Source organism: Eumetopias jubatus, unplaced genomic scaffold (genome assembly GCF_037043125.1).
Source record: "Eumetopias jubatus isolate StellerSeaLion01/CBP00866 unplaced genomic scaffold, mEumJub1_p1.0 scaffold_3, whole genome shotgun sequence".
In the NCBI taxonomy this organism is placed as follows: domain Eukaryota; kingdom Metazoa; phylum Chordata; class Mammalia; order Carnivora; family Otariidae; genus Eumetopias; species Eumetopias jubatus.
The window spans coordinates 88075044-88092863 of NW_028274809.1; the positions used below are offsets into that span (position 1 = coordinate 88075044).

The following is a 17820-nucleotide window of genomic DNA, read 5'->3' on the forward strand; positions in this document are numbered from 1 at the left end:
GTGTGATTGTTTAATAGTTCACTGTCTTACACAGTGCACTTCACTACTCTAGGCAACTGACTCATTTTCTTTCTAAACATGGTTATAATAGAAGCCACTGCTTCACTTTCTAGCAGATGGAGAGCAATCTTGTTTTAATGCACATCATTTACAATAGATACAAGCTGTCAGATAACTTCTGGTAAAATAAGATGCTGAGTCAGACATTTATTTTTAGTGACAACTGTTGACACATAGACTAGGCCACCCAAATGGAAGTATTCCCTATCACTTGGCTCTATCGATAAAATATGCTGTAATAGTCTGTCATTTTTCATTTTAGATTTCTGCTTTAGACTTCCTACTACACACCATGATTTCCATCACTTCTCTTCAAGCAGCTTGTTGTCTTAAAACCATTATATTTTATCTTAATAGTTATATCTTAGTTTTTGTTTCTATTCTTTGTTAATAATCATCAAAGCCCAGTTGTTTTAAATAGTTACATTCATATTTCTAAAAAATGTGCTCTAGAATCCAATAGATTTCGATTTGAATCCCAGCATAGCTCTTTATGGACTGAATGGAAAATATGTTTTAATTACTGAAAATCCTCCACTTTTTAATTTTATAATATTTCTATCGAAGAATATTATAAGAATCAAATGAGTTAATGTTTCTAAAGTGATTATAATTTACCATATGTATTATTAACTTTAATTCACTAATATGAGGCATCAAATAAATAATGAAAGCCCCCAACAAAAACAGATTTTAAAAAGTGAAGGAGCTGAATTAACACTTATATGACAATATTGGTCGTATATCAGCTTTGTCTGTTCCACTTAGTTAATGTCTATTTTGTATAGTTTAAGTATTTTGATACTGCTACTGGAAAGAAGAAAGGAAGAAATATTGATATTTATTATATGCACAACGCCTCTTTTGGTTAATTCATGTAGATGTGATATGGAAAATATAATGGGAGCTAGATTTGGGTAAAATTAAAAATGCTAAGTGTATACTTTAGCTGCACATATATTAAAAATAGAACAGTACAAAGATTACCCTAACTCCTACGTAAGGATGACATGTGAAGCATTTTATATTCCATATTTTTAGAAAAAAATGATAAAGCAAGTATGGTAAAGTTATAATAAATGGGGATTCAGGGTGAAAAGTTTATGGGAGTCTTTTGTATTATTTTTATGACTTTTCTACAAGTCTCAAATTATTTAAAAATTAAAAAAATAATAATATCTTGGGAAATAAAAAAGTAAAAATAAAGTTATAATCAGTCTTTTATTTTATTTTTTTTTGTCAGTCTTTTAAGTTAGTATGTTTCAACTAGATCTGGATGGACCCCTACGGGATAGGTACTTTTGAAGTATAGAGGTTTCATGTTTTATGTGTATTATAATTTTAAGTTTTAGATTTGCTAGTTGTACTCTACAATATAATAATGTATTTTCTAAAATCCTTTTTTTAAGTGGTTAAAAAGCCATGAGCTTACTTGATACATCTTATAAAAACAAATTATTAAGAGTGCTATCTATTTTTTACTCCACTGCAACCAATAAGTACTTTCATACATAGATAAACTCATAAATACAAATTATGGTAAGTGCTATATGAATATAAACAATGTGTAATTGTCAAGATTGACAGAGAAGACATTAGTTAAATTTGTTGGTCAGTGAAAGTCTCACTGAGGAGATGACATTTAAAATGTTACTTAAAGGGTAAGACAAAAAAATTAGGGAAAGTGGTAATGTCGACAGGGAGCACAAGGAGCATTGCAGAGAGAGACCAAATCTGATAACTTGCGGAGAAAGAGAGTGGAGCATGTTTGAGAAACTGGGAAAAGGGCAGTGTGGTTGGAGTCCAATAACCAAGGAGATGAGTGGCTCAAAATGAATGTGAAGAGAGAGGCTGGGGCTGTATCGTCTAGAGCCTTGAAAGCCACACTGGAAGATTTTAAGCCAAAGAGTCAGTTGGCCAGATTTACAATCTAGAAAGCTCAGTTGTTGTGAAGTATGTTGTGTGTGTGTTGTGGGGCAAAATGGGAATGGAAAGATTAGCCAAGAGCCTATTTCAGTAGCTTAAGATGGGTAACAGTTGCTTGGACTAGAGTAATATCTGCATAAATGGAGGAAATATCATTTTGTGATATATTATGTGTATATATTTTGAATGTATTATGGGTGGAAGAAATTTACTTTATTACAAATAGCTGCGGCTTAGGGGCGCCTGGGTGGCTCATTCAGTTAAGTGTCTGCCTTTGGCTCAGGTCATAATTGCAGGGTCCTGGGACTGAGCCCCATGTCAGGCTCTCTGCTCAGTGGGGGGTTTGCTTCTCCCTCACACTCTCACTCTGTGCTCTCCCTCCCTCTCTTTCTCTCTCTCAAATAAATAAAACAAAACAAAGAGCTATGGCTTAAGACTTCAACTGAAAGCATGGTAATAACAATGGCATACTTAACATTTAAGAAAATATTAGAAGCTCACTATAATGAACATTATGTTAACTAAGACTTCTAACTAAAAATGATTATTTTTAAATGAGTGAGAATTTAATCATGATTATTATATTCACAAATTATGTGAAACTTTTAATTTCTTATTTTCCTTTATAAACTCATTTAAATGGATATAACTTACTGAGAATGTGCTATTGTTCCTATTTTCTTAATGGTTCAGTTATACTTAAAATGATTAACAACATAATTTCATATTATGTTGGTAGAGGATGATGATACACTTCCTAAATGAACAAAATAATAATAAGTGAATAATTAATTTGTAAATCCTGGATATTGTGAGCTTGTAGGAGGTAAATGTATATCTAAAAAATGATGAAAAATTATTAGCTAATATTATTTGCAATCATGATATTCCATGGGGATTAGTGACCTTACTTATCATGATTGTAATAGTATAAACATTTAATCAATGCTATCAATATTTCATCTCCAAAGAGTTAATGGAGAAAAGACAACCAAAAAGTAGAGAAAACAAAACAATAGAGTTGGTGATGTGGAGGGTATAACATCGTATGTTGGGAAGAGCCCTGGCTTAAGTCAAAATATTTGGCTTCCAGTTCTGGATTCAGGGAACCTTGATTAATTCATAACTGATGATTTGTAAGGTTTTCTGAATTCATAACTGATGATTTGTAAGGTTTTCTTTCACCTCCCAAATTTTGTGCTTTTTCTGAAATATAAAGGATTAGAGCCCTCTGGCTTACTTTTATCTAAGTGTTCTTGTTCCTTCCACATTCTCTCTCCACAATAACTTGTTTTAAAAAATCAGAACTTAGGGGCACCTGGGTGGTGCAGTTGGTTAGGCAACTGACTCTTGATTACAGCTCAGGTCATGGTTTCAGGGTCGTGAGATCAAGCCCCGTGTAGGGCTCTGTGCTCAGAGGGGAGTTGGCTTGAGATTCTATCCCTCTTTCCCTCCCTCACTCTCTCTCTAAAAATAAATAAATCTTTAAAAAAATTAAAAAAAAATAAAAATCAGAACTTAAAAATCAGTGAATATATTTCATTGTCTACCATTGTTATTTGAGTGGATTGAGAAAGTAGATTCTTGGGAAGAATGGAAAGATCAATAATGTGTGATGTTTCGAAGCAGGAATGAGATGATTAAAACACTGAGCCATTGAGATAATGGGTCAAATAGAAATAAGGAAATAATAGTAACTACTTTTAGTAGTTGGGTAGGAAAACATTATAAAAGTAATTAATAAAAGAATTTTGGACCAGATGCTACTATATTTCTGATTGCCTTATTCCTTCTTGGAGTGACTCTGTATCCTCTAAATTCCAGAGCTTATTTTCTCTTTAACGAGGCTGTAGGGGATTTAAAGCTGCTTCTCCAAATCTGGATTTCAGCAAAATCTGTTTGTTACTATCACAGAAAGAAATTGGGCCCCAAAATAAGCATAATCATAATGACTACAGAGAGAAAATAGCCTACAACTTGGTTTAGAATACCTTGAGTAGAGTTCTAGTTTTGTATCCTATTAACTCTTCTATACAACTACATGAAAAATCATTATCTGACATTCAAAAGCAGCATTTGTAAAATGTGAACAATTTTATCTATCTCCATTATCCTCATCAGGAAAATAAGAGTTAAATATGGCAACTTATATAAAAATGCTTTGTTATCTGGAGACTGCTATGTGTTTGTGAGCTACTTTTTACTATTCATCAATTTAGCCTGTCTAGTATGACCACTGATGGATACAGATGAAAACTGGAGAATTTCTTCACTACTATTAGTCAACTTTGTATTACCATAGAGTTTAACAATGATTGAGTTGTACTCCCAAACCCGACACTAATTAAGAAAAAACAAAAAATTCCACAAAACTCGTAGTTCCACCAGCTCTGCAGTAGATCATCACAGGGCCATTAACTTCTCTGTAAGATGCTGTTCACTCTTCTAACTTCCATCTCTACCTTCTGCTTCCTTGTATATGGCAATCACAGATTCTCTTGCTCACATTATGAGTTCTCTAAATGCCATTCAACTCAATACAACTGGAACTGAATTCAACACCTTATGCATACAATGCAGATTAATGCTTTTCTCGGTCTCTGTTTCTTAGCAGTTCTAATGTAGATTTTCCACTACATCAAGTAGCATCGAAGTTCCAAGGTTTTTTTAGAGTATCCCCAAATATCTAACATTAGACAAGTCCAAGATATAATAATCATCTGCAAAGTATAATAATTTTCACTTGGTGCCAAACCAGCGGTTATAAACTTGATTTTGAACAGACATCTTCCTAATGTATCCCAATGTAAATTCACAAATTATCATATATCCAAATGGTCATCAATCAGTAGAATCATCTTGCAACACAAAACAGTATTATTACTAGGTTGAGGAGTTTTTATTCATTTTGTAAAATTGAATTCAAATTATACTTTGTAATATAAACCTTTAATTTCATTTTATGGAAATATATGAATTTGCTTGAACAGAGAAAGAAAGTTTATAAATATGCAACCTAAACATATCTGTTGTGAAATGAGCTGTGTCCTTTGTATTAAATTAGGTACTTCCCAAAAGAAGAGGTTCAAGGTTCAAGCAAGTTTTTGTGTTTAGGTAGGCTATTTATTGGAATATTGGTTATTCCAGGAAGCAAGAGTGTGGGGTAAAGAAGAGTACAGTAAGGAGGTAAAGGCAATATGAAGCATGTTACTATAGGAATTGTGATGAATTGGGGTTTGATTCTCCTTAGAACTTTCTGAGAAGCATATGGAATGCTTGACAGAACTGCCTACCTGAGGACCAATCATGAAAAACTCCTTTCCTCTCTCAGTTGAGTGTTGCCCTTGGTATGTTAATTTCCTAGGCTAATGCATGCCTACTGAACAAGATTTACTTTGCTCAAGGTGAAATGTTGTCAATATATGGAAAATCAAAGCTCATTTTCAACTGTCCACCATAGATTCCACAAGAATTAGAAGCCAAGAGGATTCATGGTGGGACATCAGGTACCTTATTACATATGCGTTTGTGAACGTCAGTGAAAAACCATCTATAAAAACACTGTTTAAAGCATCCGGAGCCCAGTACTATTGTTTTTAGACCTATGCTTCCAAATTATATTTTCAAATTTGGAAAACCAGAATATAATTAAACTGGACACTCTTTAGTTATATTATATTTATGTCAAAACTGCAAATAATGTGAGATTTTATCCTATTTGCAAGCCAAGTTTGCCTGCCAGAGCTTCCTAGATCTTGGCAGAAGACAGAGACTTTGGGTCAAAGATAAAGTACTTTATTACTCACAGGACTGCAGGCAACATGAGCTCCACGCTCAAATTAGTTCCCCTCCTTTTCAAACATCATTGAAAAGATAAAGAGGAACACCAAGGTGCTTATATTCTAGAGGAAAGCCTCTAGGGGCAGATCTGAAAGATCATTAATGTTCTGCCCATCTCCATACTTCCCACAGTCTAAGGTGATCTCTCCTTCAACTATAGGATTTTTGCTCTCCTTCCACCTCCACAAATTCTGAAGTTGCTATAACTTCATCTCCTTTTTTTCTCCTCAGTCATCTCCTTCCTACTTCAACCAGAGCTTTGCCTGGAAGAGTCAAATGAAAGAGGGACCAAAGCATATTTATAAACTTTAACCAGAATTAAGTCTTAATGTCCCAATTCTCATTCTGAACAGGCTGCCATCCAGAGACTATACATATTTAGGCAGGTCTGGGGTTGCCCCTGTAGGCTAAAGAAAGACACATTATGCCAAGGAACTGTCAGGAGGAAACCCTGAAATTTCTGAAGTCTATATAAAGCCCTATAACCCTCAAACCCTTTCACCTGAGATTTTATTTTATTCACAAGCCATCAGGTTAACTTGTTCTAGTTTCACAGTCTTCTAGGTCATGGAGAGCTTTATTCATCACAGGAGATGCTCCCCAAGTCCCAAGGAAGAATGTAAAGGTGGACCCAGATGGATGATATGCACACAGTAAGTTTGTAGGATAGCTGAGCAACTCTGAGTTTAGGAAACCACCAATTTTATAAGGCCATAGCTAGCCACTGGCCCACCAACCTTTGCCCTGGAGAAAGGCATTATCTTTATTATTCTGGTCAGGTGACAAATCTGCCCCCTGCCCCAGAGGGAGACACTGTTTGTTTTACACACATCCTTGAAAGGGTAGTGTAAAACAAAAGTTGCCAATGCCTTTGCTTAAAACAATGGGCAGAAATGTCAGATATCCAATGGAGAATTTTGTGCAAATATTATGTTGATTTTGGTGGTAGCATTCTAGTCTTTCCATCTGGAAATGACTTTATTCGTGACTATCTGCCCCCCTCCTGTCAGCTGTGTTTTAAAATAATACAGCCTTAGAAGAACTGGCATATAAAATATTAATTGTGTAAGAAATCAAAAAAGGTTATTTGACAAATTTACTTTATGTTCATCATTATATTTTTATCTTATTTCTCCCTAATGTTGTAGTAATGAGGAAAATGGAACTTCCATTTCATAATTTTTTATGAGATATATATATACAAGTAGTAAGAGCTAAAAATCAAAGGTAATGGAGAAAACTATTGAATTTTATAATAATTTGCCTCTAGTTTAGGCAAATGGTAAAAGAAAAAAGTATCCTTTATTTTATTGTATTTGATACTTTAATTTTGAAATATTTTGACTCTCCAAAAGTTGAAAAATTAATAGAAAACTCCTATAAACTATTCATCCTACTTCTCCTAATGATAACATCTTACATGACCATAGTAAATTATTAAAACCAGGAAATTTATATTGGTACAATATTATTAACTCAACTACTGATGTTATTTGGATCTCATATGCACACTTTTTTAGTCTATAGTTCTTTGAAATTTCCTGTGTATATATTTATATAACCATCACCAAATCAAAATACAGTACACATCCATCACCACTGAAAAACTCTCCTTTTCTTTTTTCCACTTAGTCACACACTTCCCGAGCCCTAACCTCTGGCAACCACTGATCTGTTCTCATGACCATATTTTGTGACTTCAAGAATATTACTAATAGAAGATTTTTCAATTAAAAACTTTGAAATTGGCTTTTTTCCCCCCCACTCAATATGATTCCCTCAAGATCCATTCATATTGTGCATATTGGTGACACATTCCTTTCTATTGCTGAGTAGCATTACATTGTAGAGACATAACACATCAATTATCCATTCACATGAAAAAGAAACCTTTGGGTGGTTTCTAATTTGAAGTTATTTATTATTTAAATAAATAACTTATTTAATAAATTATTTCAAGCTTCTGTGAACATCAGTGTACAGGTTTTCATGTGAGTGTAAATTTTCATTTTTCTAGGATAAATACCCAGGAGTATGATTGCTGAGTAAATTGCATGGTAAATTCATGTCTAATTTTATTTAGAAACAAAAACCAGACAAACCAACCAAAAAAAAAAAAAAAAAAACAAACACTGCCAAGCTGTTTTCCAGAGAGTCTGTACAATTTTACTAGCACTATGAGATCCAGTTGCTCAGCATCCTTTCCAGCATTTGGTATTGTATTTATTTATTTATTTATTTATTTATTTATTTATTTATTTATTTATTTATTTATTTATTTATTTTAGCAATTCCAGTAGGCATATAATGAGGTCTTATAATGCTTTCATTTGTATTTTTCAAATGGCTAACAATTTTAACCATTTTTTATTTGCTTATATTCCCATCTTTTTTAAATGTAATGTTATTTATTTTGTTATAGTAAAAGCTAAATTTTGAGTCTAAACAATAGGACTTGTTTTGCCCAATTTATTGATTAATTGACTTATTTCTTGTCATTTGAGAGGTTGTATTAAATTTTGTCATTATATGAGAAGTTTATGCTCAAGCATTTTAATTGCTCCAAAACAGGGGGATTTCACCTGGCTATTGCTATATATAAATATTTTTCAACATTTTGTCTATTCATCCGACAAAGAGAGAGAGAACATGCAAGCACAAGCAGGGGGAGTGGGAGAGGGAGAAACAGATTCCCCACTCAGCAGGGAACCTGACACAGGGCTCGATCCCAGGACCCTGGGATCATGAACCAAGCCAAAGGTAGACGCTTAATGACTGAGCCACCCAGGCACCCTTATATTTGAATTAATAAAAGTGTAGAAGAATCTATGTCTACATGTTTATACTTTTAATTTAATTTTTTAAATATTATACATAAATAATAGAAAGATGATAAAAAGGCCCAGGTTCCATTTCTGACTCTGTAGCTACTATCCATGGACCTCAGTTTGTTAGTTCTCCACTCTGACATCCAGCTTCCCAGTTCCACAGAAGAAGGCAAGACTATTCTTCTCCAGAGTACATTTTAGGTTTATGTTTTCTCCTGTAATATGAAAATTTTACAGAAAATTTATAAAGATATACATAAAAGGTACTAATTAGAAATTATTTATGTCCCAGAATAAACTGTTTATACCATATTTCTATTGCATGCATTTGTATTCATACATGTAGAAAATTGCAAAACTTTTATATTCATTTTTATAAATTTAAAGCAAATTAAAATTGGTATGTTACTTATACTTTTTATATCCATGTTTTTTATTGTTATGTTAATCACCATACATTACATCATTAGTTTTTCATGTAGTGTTCCATGATTCATTCTTTGTGCATAACACCCAGTGCTCCACACAGAATGTGCCCTCTTTAATACCCATCACCAGGCTAACCCTTCCCCCACCCACCTCCCCTCTAGAACCCTCAGTTTGTTTTTCAGAGTCCATCGTCTCACATGGTTCGTCTCCCCCTCCGACTTACTCCCCTTCATTTTTCCCTCCTGCTAACTTCTTTTTTTTTTAACATAAGTTGCATTATTTGTTTCACAAGTACAGATTTATGATTCAACAGTCTTGCACAATTCACAGCGCTCACCATAGCACATACCCTCCCCAATGTCTATCACCCAGCCACCCCATTCCTCCCACTCCCCACCACTCCAGCAACCCTCAGTTTGTTTCCTGAGATTAAGAATTCCTCATATCAGTGAGGTTGTATGATACATGTCTTTCTATGATTGACTTATTTCACTCAGCATAACACCCTCCAGTTCCATCCATGTCATTGCAAATGGCGAGATCTCATTCTTTTGGATGCCTGCATAATATTCCATTGTGTATATATACCACATCTTCTTTATCCATTCATCTCTTGATGGACATCTTGGCTCTTTCCACAGTTTGGTTATTGTGGACATTGCTGCTATAAACATTGGGGTGCACATACCCCTTCGGATTCCTACATTTGCATCTTTGTGTTAAATGCCCAGTAGTGCAATTGCTGGATCGTATGGTAGCTCTATTTTCAACTGTTTGAGGAACCTCCATACTGTTTTCCAGAGGGGTTGCACCAGCTTGCATTCCCACCAACAGTGTAGGAGGGTTCCCCTTTCTCCGCATCCCCGCCAACATCTGTCGTTTCCTGACTTGTTAACTTTAGCCATCTGACTGGTGTGAGGTGGTATCTCATTGAGGTTTTGATTTGGATTTCCCTGATGCCGAGTGATGTTGAGCACTTTTTCATGTGTCTGTTGGCCATTTGGATGTCTTCTTTGGAAAAATGTCTGTTCATGCCTTCTGCCCATTTCTTGATTGGATTATTTGTTCTTTGGGTGTTGAGTTTGATAAGTTCTTTATAGATTTTGGATACTAGGCCTTTATTTGATGTGTCATTTGCAAATATTTTCTCCCATTCTGTTGGTTGTCTTTTGGTTTTGTTGACTGTTTCTTTTGCTCTGCAAAAGCTTTTTATCTTGATGAAGTCCCAATACTTCATTTTTGCTCTTGCTTCCCTTGCCTTTGGTGATGTTTCTAGGAAGAAGTTGCTGTGGCTGAGGTCGAAGAGGTTGCTACCGGTGTTCTCCTTTAGGATTTTGATGGACTCCTGTCTCACATTTAGGACTTTCAACTATTTGGAGTCTATTTTTGTGTGTGGTGTAAGGAAATGGTCCAGTTTCATTCTTCTGCATGTGGCTGTCCAATTTTCCCAACACCATTTGTTGAATAGACTGCCTTTTTGCCATTGGATATTCTTTACTGCTTTGTCGAAGATGAGTTGACCATAGAGTTGAGGGTCCATTTCTGGGTTCTCGATTCTGTTCCATTGATCTGTCTGTTTTTGTGCCAGTACCATACTGTCTTGATGATGACAGCATTGTAATAGAGCTTGAAGTCCGGAATTGTGATGACGCCAGCTTTGCTTTTCTTTTTCAACATTCCTCTGGCTATTCGGGGTCTCTTCTGGTTCCATACAAATTTTAGGATTATTTGTTCCATTTCTTTGAAAAAAGTGGATGGTATTTTGATGGGGATTGCATTGAATGTGTCGATTGCTCTAGGTAGCATTGACATCTTCATAATGTTTGTTCTTCCAATCCATGAGCATGGAACGTTTTTCTATTTCTTTGTCTCTTCCTCAATTTCTTTCATGATTATTTTATAGTTTTCTGAGTACAGATCCTTTGCCTCTTTGGTTAAATTTATTCCTAGGTATCTTATGGTTTGGGGTGCAATTGTAAATGGGATCGACTCCTTGATTTGTCTCGCTTCTGTCTTGTTGTTGGTGTATAGGAATGCCACTGATTTCTGTGCATTGATTTTATATCCTGCCAATTTACTGAATTCCTGTATGAGTTCTAGCAGTTTTGGGGTGGAGTCTTTTGGGTTTTCCACATACAGTATCATATCATCTGCAAAGAGTGAGAGTTTGACTTCCTCTGTGCCGATTTGGATGCCTTTGATTTCTTTTTGTTGTCTGATTGCTGTGGCTAGGACTTCTAATACTATGTTGAATAGCAGTGGTGAGAGTGGACATCCCTGCCACGTTCCTGACCTTAGGGGAAAAGCTCTCAGCTTCTCCCCATTGAGAACGATATATCGCTGTAGGTTTTTTATAGATGGCTTTTATGATATTGAGGTATGTACCCTCTATCCCTATACTCTGAAGAGTTTTGATCAAGAAAGGATGCTGTACTTTGTCAAATGCTTTTTCTGCATCTATTGAGAGGATCCTATGATTCTTGTTCTTTCTTTTGTTAATGTATTGTATCACATTGATTGATTTGCGGACGTTGAATCAACCTTGCAGCCCAGGGATAAATCCCACTTGGTCGTGGTGAATAATCCTTTTAATGTACTGTTGGATCCTATGGGCTAGTATTTTGGTGAGAATTATTGCATCCATGTTCATCAAGGATATTGGTCTGTAATTCTCCTTTTTGATGGGGTCTTTGTCTGGTTTTGGGATCAAGGTAATGGTGGCCTCATAAAATAAGTTTGAAAGTTTTCCTTCCATTTCTATTTTTTGGAACAGTTTCAGGAGAATAGGTATTAATTCTTATTTAAATGTCTGATAGAATTCCCCTGGGAAGCCATCTGGCCCTGGGCTTTTGTTTGTTTGGGAGATTTTTGATGACTGCTTCAATTTCCTTAGTGGTTATAGGTCTGTTCAGGTTTTCTATTTCTTTCTGGTTCAATTTTGGTAGTTGATACATCTCTAGGAATGTACCCATTTCTTCCAGGTTATCTAATTTGCTGGCAGAGAGTTGCTCATAATATGTTCTTATAATTGTTTGTATTTCTTTGGTGTTGGTTGTGATCTCTCCTCTTTCATTCATGATTTTGTTGATTTGGGTCATTTCTCTTTTCTTTTTAATAAGTCTGGCCAGAGGTTTATCCATATGTTTTTATAAGTTTAAAAGCAAATGATAGGCACAGCAACTTCTTCCTAGAAACATCTCCAAAGGCAAGGGAAGCAAGGGCAAAAATGAACTATTGGGACTTCATCAAGATAAAAAGCTTTTGCACAACAAAAGAAACAGTCAACAAAACCAAAAGACAACCAAAAGAATGGGAGAAGATATTTGCAAATGACATATCAGATAAGGGCTAGTATACAAAATCTATAAAGAACTTAAGAAACTCAACATCCAAAGAACAAATGATCCAATTAAGAAATGGGCAGAAGACATGAACAGACATTTTTCCAAGGAAGACATTCAGATGGCCAACAGACACATGAAAAAGTGCTCAACATCGCTCAGCATCAGGGAAATCCAAATCAAAACCTCAATGAGATACCACCTCACACCAGTCAGAATGGCTAAAATTAACAAGTCAGGAAACAGCAGAAGTTGGCGGGGATGCAGAAAAAGGGGAACCCTCCTACACTGTTGGTGGGAATGCAAGCTGATGTAGCCACTCTGGAAAACAGTATGGAGGTTCCTCAAACAGTTGAAAATAGAGCTACCATATGACCCAGCAATTGCACTACTGGGTATTTACCATAAAGATACAAATGTAGTGATCCGAAGGTGTACGTGCACCCCGATGTTTATAGCAGCATTGTCCACAATAGCCAAACTATGGAAAGAGCCAAGATGTCCATCGACAGATGAATGGATAAAGAAGAGGTGGTATATATATATATATATATATATATATATATATATATATATATACAGTGGAATATTATACAGCCATCAAAAGGAATGAAATGTTGCCTTTTGCAATGACATGGATGGAACTGGAGGGCATTATGCTGAGTGAAATAAGTCAATCAGAGAAAGACATGTATCATATGACCTCACTGATATGAGGAATTCTTAATCTCAGGAAATAAACTGAGGGTTGCTGGAGTGGTGGGAGGTGGGAGGGATGGGGTGGCTAGGTGATAGACATTGGGGAGGGTATGTGCTATGGTGAGCACTGTGAATTGTGCAAGACTGTTGAATCACAGACCTGTACCTCTGAAACAAATAATACATTATATGTTAAAACAAAAGAGAGAGAGAGAGAAGAAGATAGCAGGAGGGGAAGGATGAAGGGGAGGAAATCGGAGGGGGAGTCGAACCATGAGAGACGATGGACTCTGAAAAACAAACTGAAGGTTCTAGAGGGGAGGGGGTGGGACGATGGGTTAGCCTGGTGATGGGTATTAGAGAGGGCACGTATTGAATGGAGTACTGGGTGATACGCAAACAATGAATCATGGAACACTACAACAAAAACTAATGATGTAATGTATGGTGATTAACATAACATAATAAAAAAAAAGCAAATGATAGGTTACATAAAGCATCTTTGTTTTTAAAGCCTGGACAATATAATGTTCTATCCAGTGAAATGCAACAATATAGTTATTTTCCTGTTTGTTAGATTTGTGGAGGGTGGATGAAGTTGGGAATGAGAACAAGATTTCACTGGGCAGGATGGAATAGTGTCCTGCCAAGTATTCTGTACCTTTCATCAACCCAGATTGATAATTAATGCTGAGATTTCTCTAGCAGAAATTTATTCACTGTGCCTGTGCTTCAAAATGTTTCATTTACTTCAACTACCTTCAGACTTTGACTTTTTTTTTTTGAGATTTTTATCTATTTATTTGAGAGAGAGCGAGATAGCACCACAAAAGGGTTGGGGGGGAGGCTGGGCAGAGGGAGAGGGGAAAAGCAGACTCCCTGCTGAGTGGGGCTTGATCCCAGCACCCTGGGGTCATGACCTGAGCTGAAGGCAGACACTTAACCTACTGAGCCACTGAGGCACCCCCAGACTTGACTTTTTAAACAGAAATAAAAGAACCATCGAAATTCCTAAATTGCATATCTACCAGTGGATTTCATGTGCTAACTTCTGCTTTTACATTTATCTATGAAAACTCTTTCTCTCAGCATGTAATGTGGTACTTCTAAATTTCTCCTAATTCCTTCTCAGAATTGTGGTTTGTGAATTGATTTGGGAGGGCAGGCAGTGATGGAACAGGGAAGGAACAGCACTCTGGGTTCCTCAAAGTCCAGCTGTCACCTTGAAGGGCCAACTGCTTGGCATGGGCCCTGGATTTCTGACTGAGGTGACAAATAGGTAAGGAGACACAAAACGTGTTTCCATTTTCTCTCCTGGTTAGTGGTTTTATTTTAGTTTTGGTCAGAATATATAGATTGGTCATTGTGTTTTTCATTCCAGTTTTATCAGTCATATGGCAGTTTTTAATTCCTTCTGAATTCTAGAAAATAGTTGAGTGTTTGAGTGTCTCACAGTAATACAAATTAGCGTGCTTTCCTGTTACTGCAGGATTTTTGGAAAGAAGTAGGGACTGACTCAGAGACCACTATCCTGACACCATCTCTTGTTTATTTTATTTCTTAAGATTTTACTTATTTATTAGGGAGAGAGAGAGAGAGAGAGAGCAAGAAAGAGCACGAGCAGAGGGGAGAGGGAGAAGCAAGCTCCCATCAGCAGATGTGGGGCTCGATCCCAGGACCCCAGGATCACAACCCCAGCCAAAGGCAGACACTTAACTGACTGAGCCACTCAAGTGCCCCTATCCTGACACCATCTTAAACCATTTTCTAGTATCAACTTTCAATTGTTTGACCGGATGATTTTTCAAAATATTTTCAGTTACATATAATCATAATATTTAACTAATATTTTTAAATGAACTGAGCCATTTATTACTTGGGAAAAGCTACTAAGTGTAACTTTTAAAATTATGTTATGTGGGGGCACCTGGGTAGCTCAGTCTTTTTAAGTGTCTGCCTTCGGCTCAGGTCATGATCTCAGGGTCCTGGGATCGAGTCCCATGTCAGGCTCCCTGCTCAGCAGGGGGAGCCTGCTTCTCCCTCTCTTTCCCATTTACGGTCTCTCTCACTATCTTTCCCACTATCTCTGTGACTCTCTCAAATAAATAAGTAAAATCTTTAAAAAAAATAAAAAATAAAATTATGTTACATGAATAATATTAACTTAGTAAAATTCCAAGACTTACTTTAATAAAATTTGGCAGCAATGTAGTGTATGATTTTAATATATAAACATAAACTCAGAAACACAGTTGTCCTTATTGCTACAAAAATAAAATGTGTCCTTAGGATTTCAAAAGATGCAAGTCCTTAGTATATGAAAATTCAAATGTATTACAGGATGTGTATTTTTTAAATGTACATAAGAAGTATGCTTCCCTTGTCCAGCATCCCCCAAATAATATAATATCCCCTCTCCATACCAAGAAATCTACAGTCTCAAGAAGATATAAGTAAATACAGAAAACAAAGTATAAATATAAATCATTATTATATATGTGAATTTTTGAAAAAGAGTTAAGCTTTCAATAAAATAATTTTTTTAATAGTAACCTTACTTTCATTTCCAATGTAGATATTTTCCAAAGAAAGGCATCATTAAGTAGATATTTGCCTCTCAGTGTCTTACAAAAAAAAAAAAAATTGTCTTTAATTAGAGGCAAAAAACAATTGTGTTCCCACCATAATAAGTGGTCCAATTATATTATTCCCTATATTAAAAAAACTATCAATTAATTTCATTTTTCTGTTCATTTTTATATTATATTTATACAAATGCTATATAAATTACTTTTTTCTGTTTTATTTGTACTGCTAAAGTAATGTATAGACCATTGATTATAATAGTGTGGTGTTATCATTTAACTTTGGTAGTCCTAGATTTTTCTCTAGACTGTACTGCTCCTTTCCTTGATTACTGAGAAGAGACAACAGAGATAGGGAAACAAGTTAGGAGGCAACTGACATAAAACAAGGAAGATTTTTTTGTAATCCTGAACTAAAGCAATAGCAGTGGAAATAAACTGTTAGAAATAGATTTTGAGAGACTCCTACGAGTTGTGATTGATAAGAATTAGGGCAAATTTATATTTATGGGATGGCCCAGGCTTGGATTATTAGGTGGTGATGCCATTCTGAGATAGAGAATAGAGACAAGAAGCATATTTGGAGGGAAAGACATTTTCAGCTGTAGACTGTTGTACTTTAATGTTGAACACCTAAGGGTATAATGAAACAAAGAAGTTAGAAAATATTCTGAGATAATATATAATTTTCTAGAATCGCAAGTAAGAATGGAAATGGTAGCTCCCATGATATGAAAACTGATAAAATAAGCTTATGAAAATATATGAGTTTGGCCATTATTCTTTTTTAAAAAAGATTTATTTATTTATTTTAGAGAGAGAGAGAGCACGAGCAGAAGGGGCGGAGGGACAGGGAGAGAATCTCAAGCAGACTCTGCACTGAGGGTGGAGCCCAGTGGGGGCTCAATCTCACTACCTTGAGATCACGACCTGAGCCGAAACCAAGAGTTGGACGATTAACAGACTGTGCCACCCAGGCGTCCCTCTTTTTTTTTTTTTTTAATAATTAAGATTTTATTATTTTTAATTTTAATTCCAGTATAGTTAACATACAGTGTTATATTAGTTTCAAGTTGTACGATAGAGTGATTCAACAATTCTATATAATACTCAGTGCTCATCAAGGCAAGTGTACTCTTAATCCCCTCTACCTATTTCACTCGTCCCCCACCCATCTATCCTCTGGTAACCATCAGTTTATTCTCTATAGTTAAGAGTCTGGTTTTGATTTGTTTCTGTTTTTCTTTGCTCATTTGTTTTATTTCCTAAATTTCACATATGAGTAAAATCATATGGTATTTATCTTTCTCTGACTGACTCATTTCACTTAGTATTATACCCTCTAGGTCCATCCACATTGTTGCAAATGGCAAGATTTCATTCTTTTTTATTGCTGAGTAATTTTTCATTATTTATATATATGTGTGTGTATATACATATATATACACACACACACACACACACATATATATATATATATATACATATATATACCACATCTTCTTTATCCATTCATGTATTGATGGACACTTGGGCTGTCCCCATAATTTGGCTATTGTAAATAATGCTGCAATAAACAGGGGTTCATATATCTTTTTGAGTTAGCATTTTTGTATTCTTTGAGTAAATACCCAGTAGGAGAATTACTCTATCATAGGGTAGTTCTATTTTTAATTTTTTGAGGAACTTCCATACTGTTTTCCACAGTGACTGCACCAGTCACTTATATATAAGTCTTCTATATAGCATTCCTACCAGTACTGCAGGAGGGTTCCTTTTCCTCCACATCCTCGAAGTCCAGCCTAAAGAATAGTCTAAAAGGTTTTTTATTGGCAATTGCTTAGACAGAGAAAGCGAAGAACATATGAACCCATAAGAATACGTGGCATCTTGATTTTTTATTTAAGCAAAAAATAAAAAAAAATTTTATTAAGCAAAAATAAGAGGCTGCATCTTTATTTTTAGGAAAGCGTCAACAATTACTGAGAGGAATAATTGTGGTAATCTAATTTCTCCAAACAAAGAGTAATTTAAAAGGAGAAATTAAACTACTGATTAAGTAGAATAAAGAAAGAGATTTAAGAGAAGTAGTATTTAAAAGTATGTTCCAGC

The 17820-nt window shown here is 35.3% G+C and overlaps 1 protein-coding gene and 1 non-coding gene across 3 annotated transcripts in view; both read left to right on the plus strand.

The window, feature by feature from the left end:
• LRP1B (LDL receptor related protein 1B) overlaps positions 1-17820 on the plus strand; it is a 1880289-nt gene that overhangs the window by 934986 nt on the left and 927483 nt on the right. The gene's annotated exons all lie outside the window — the stretch shown is intronic.
• Positions 997-1099, plus strand: LOC148164716 (U6 spliceosomal RNA). Its single transcript, XR_015767942.1, has one exon. It is a non-coding gene; the product is annotated as a U6 spliceosomal RNA (small nuclear RNA).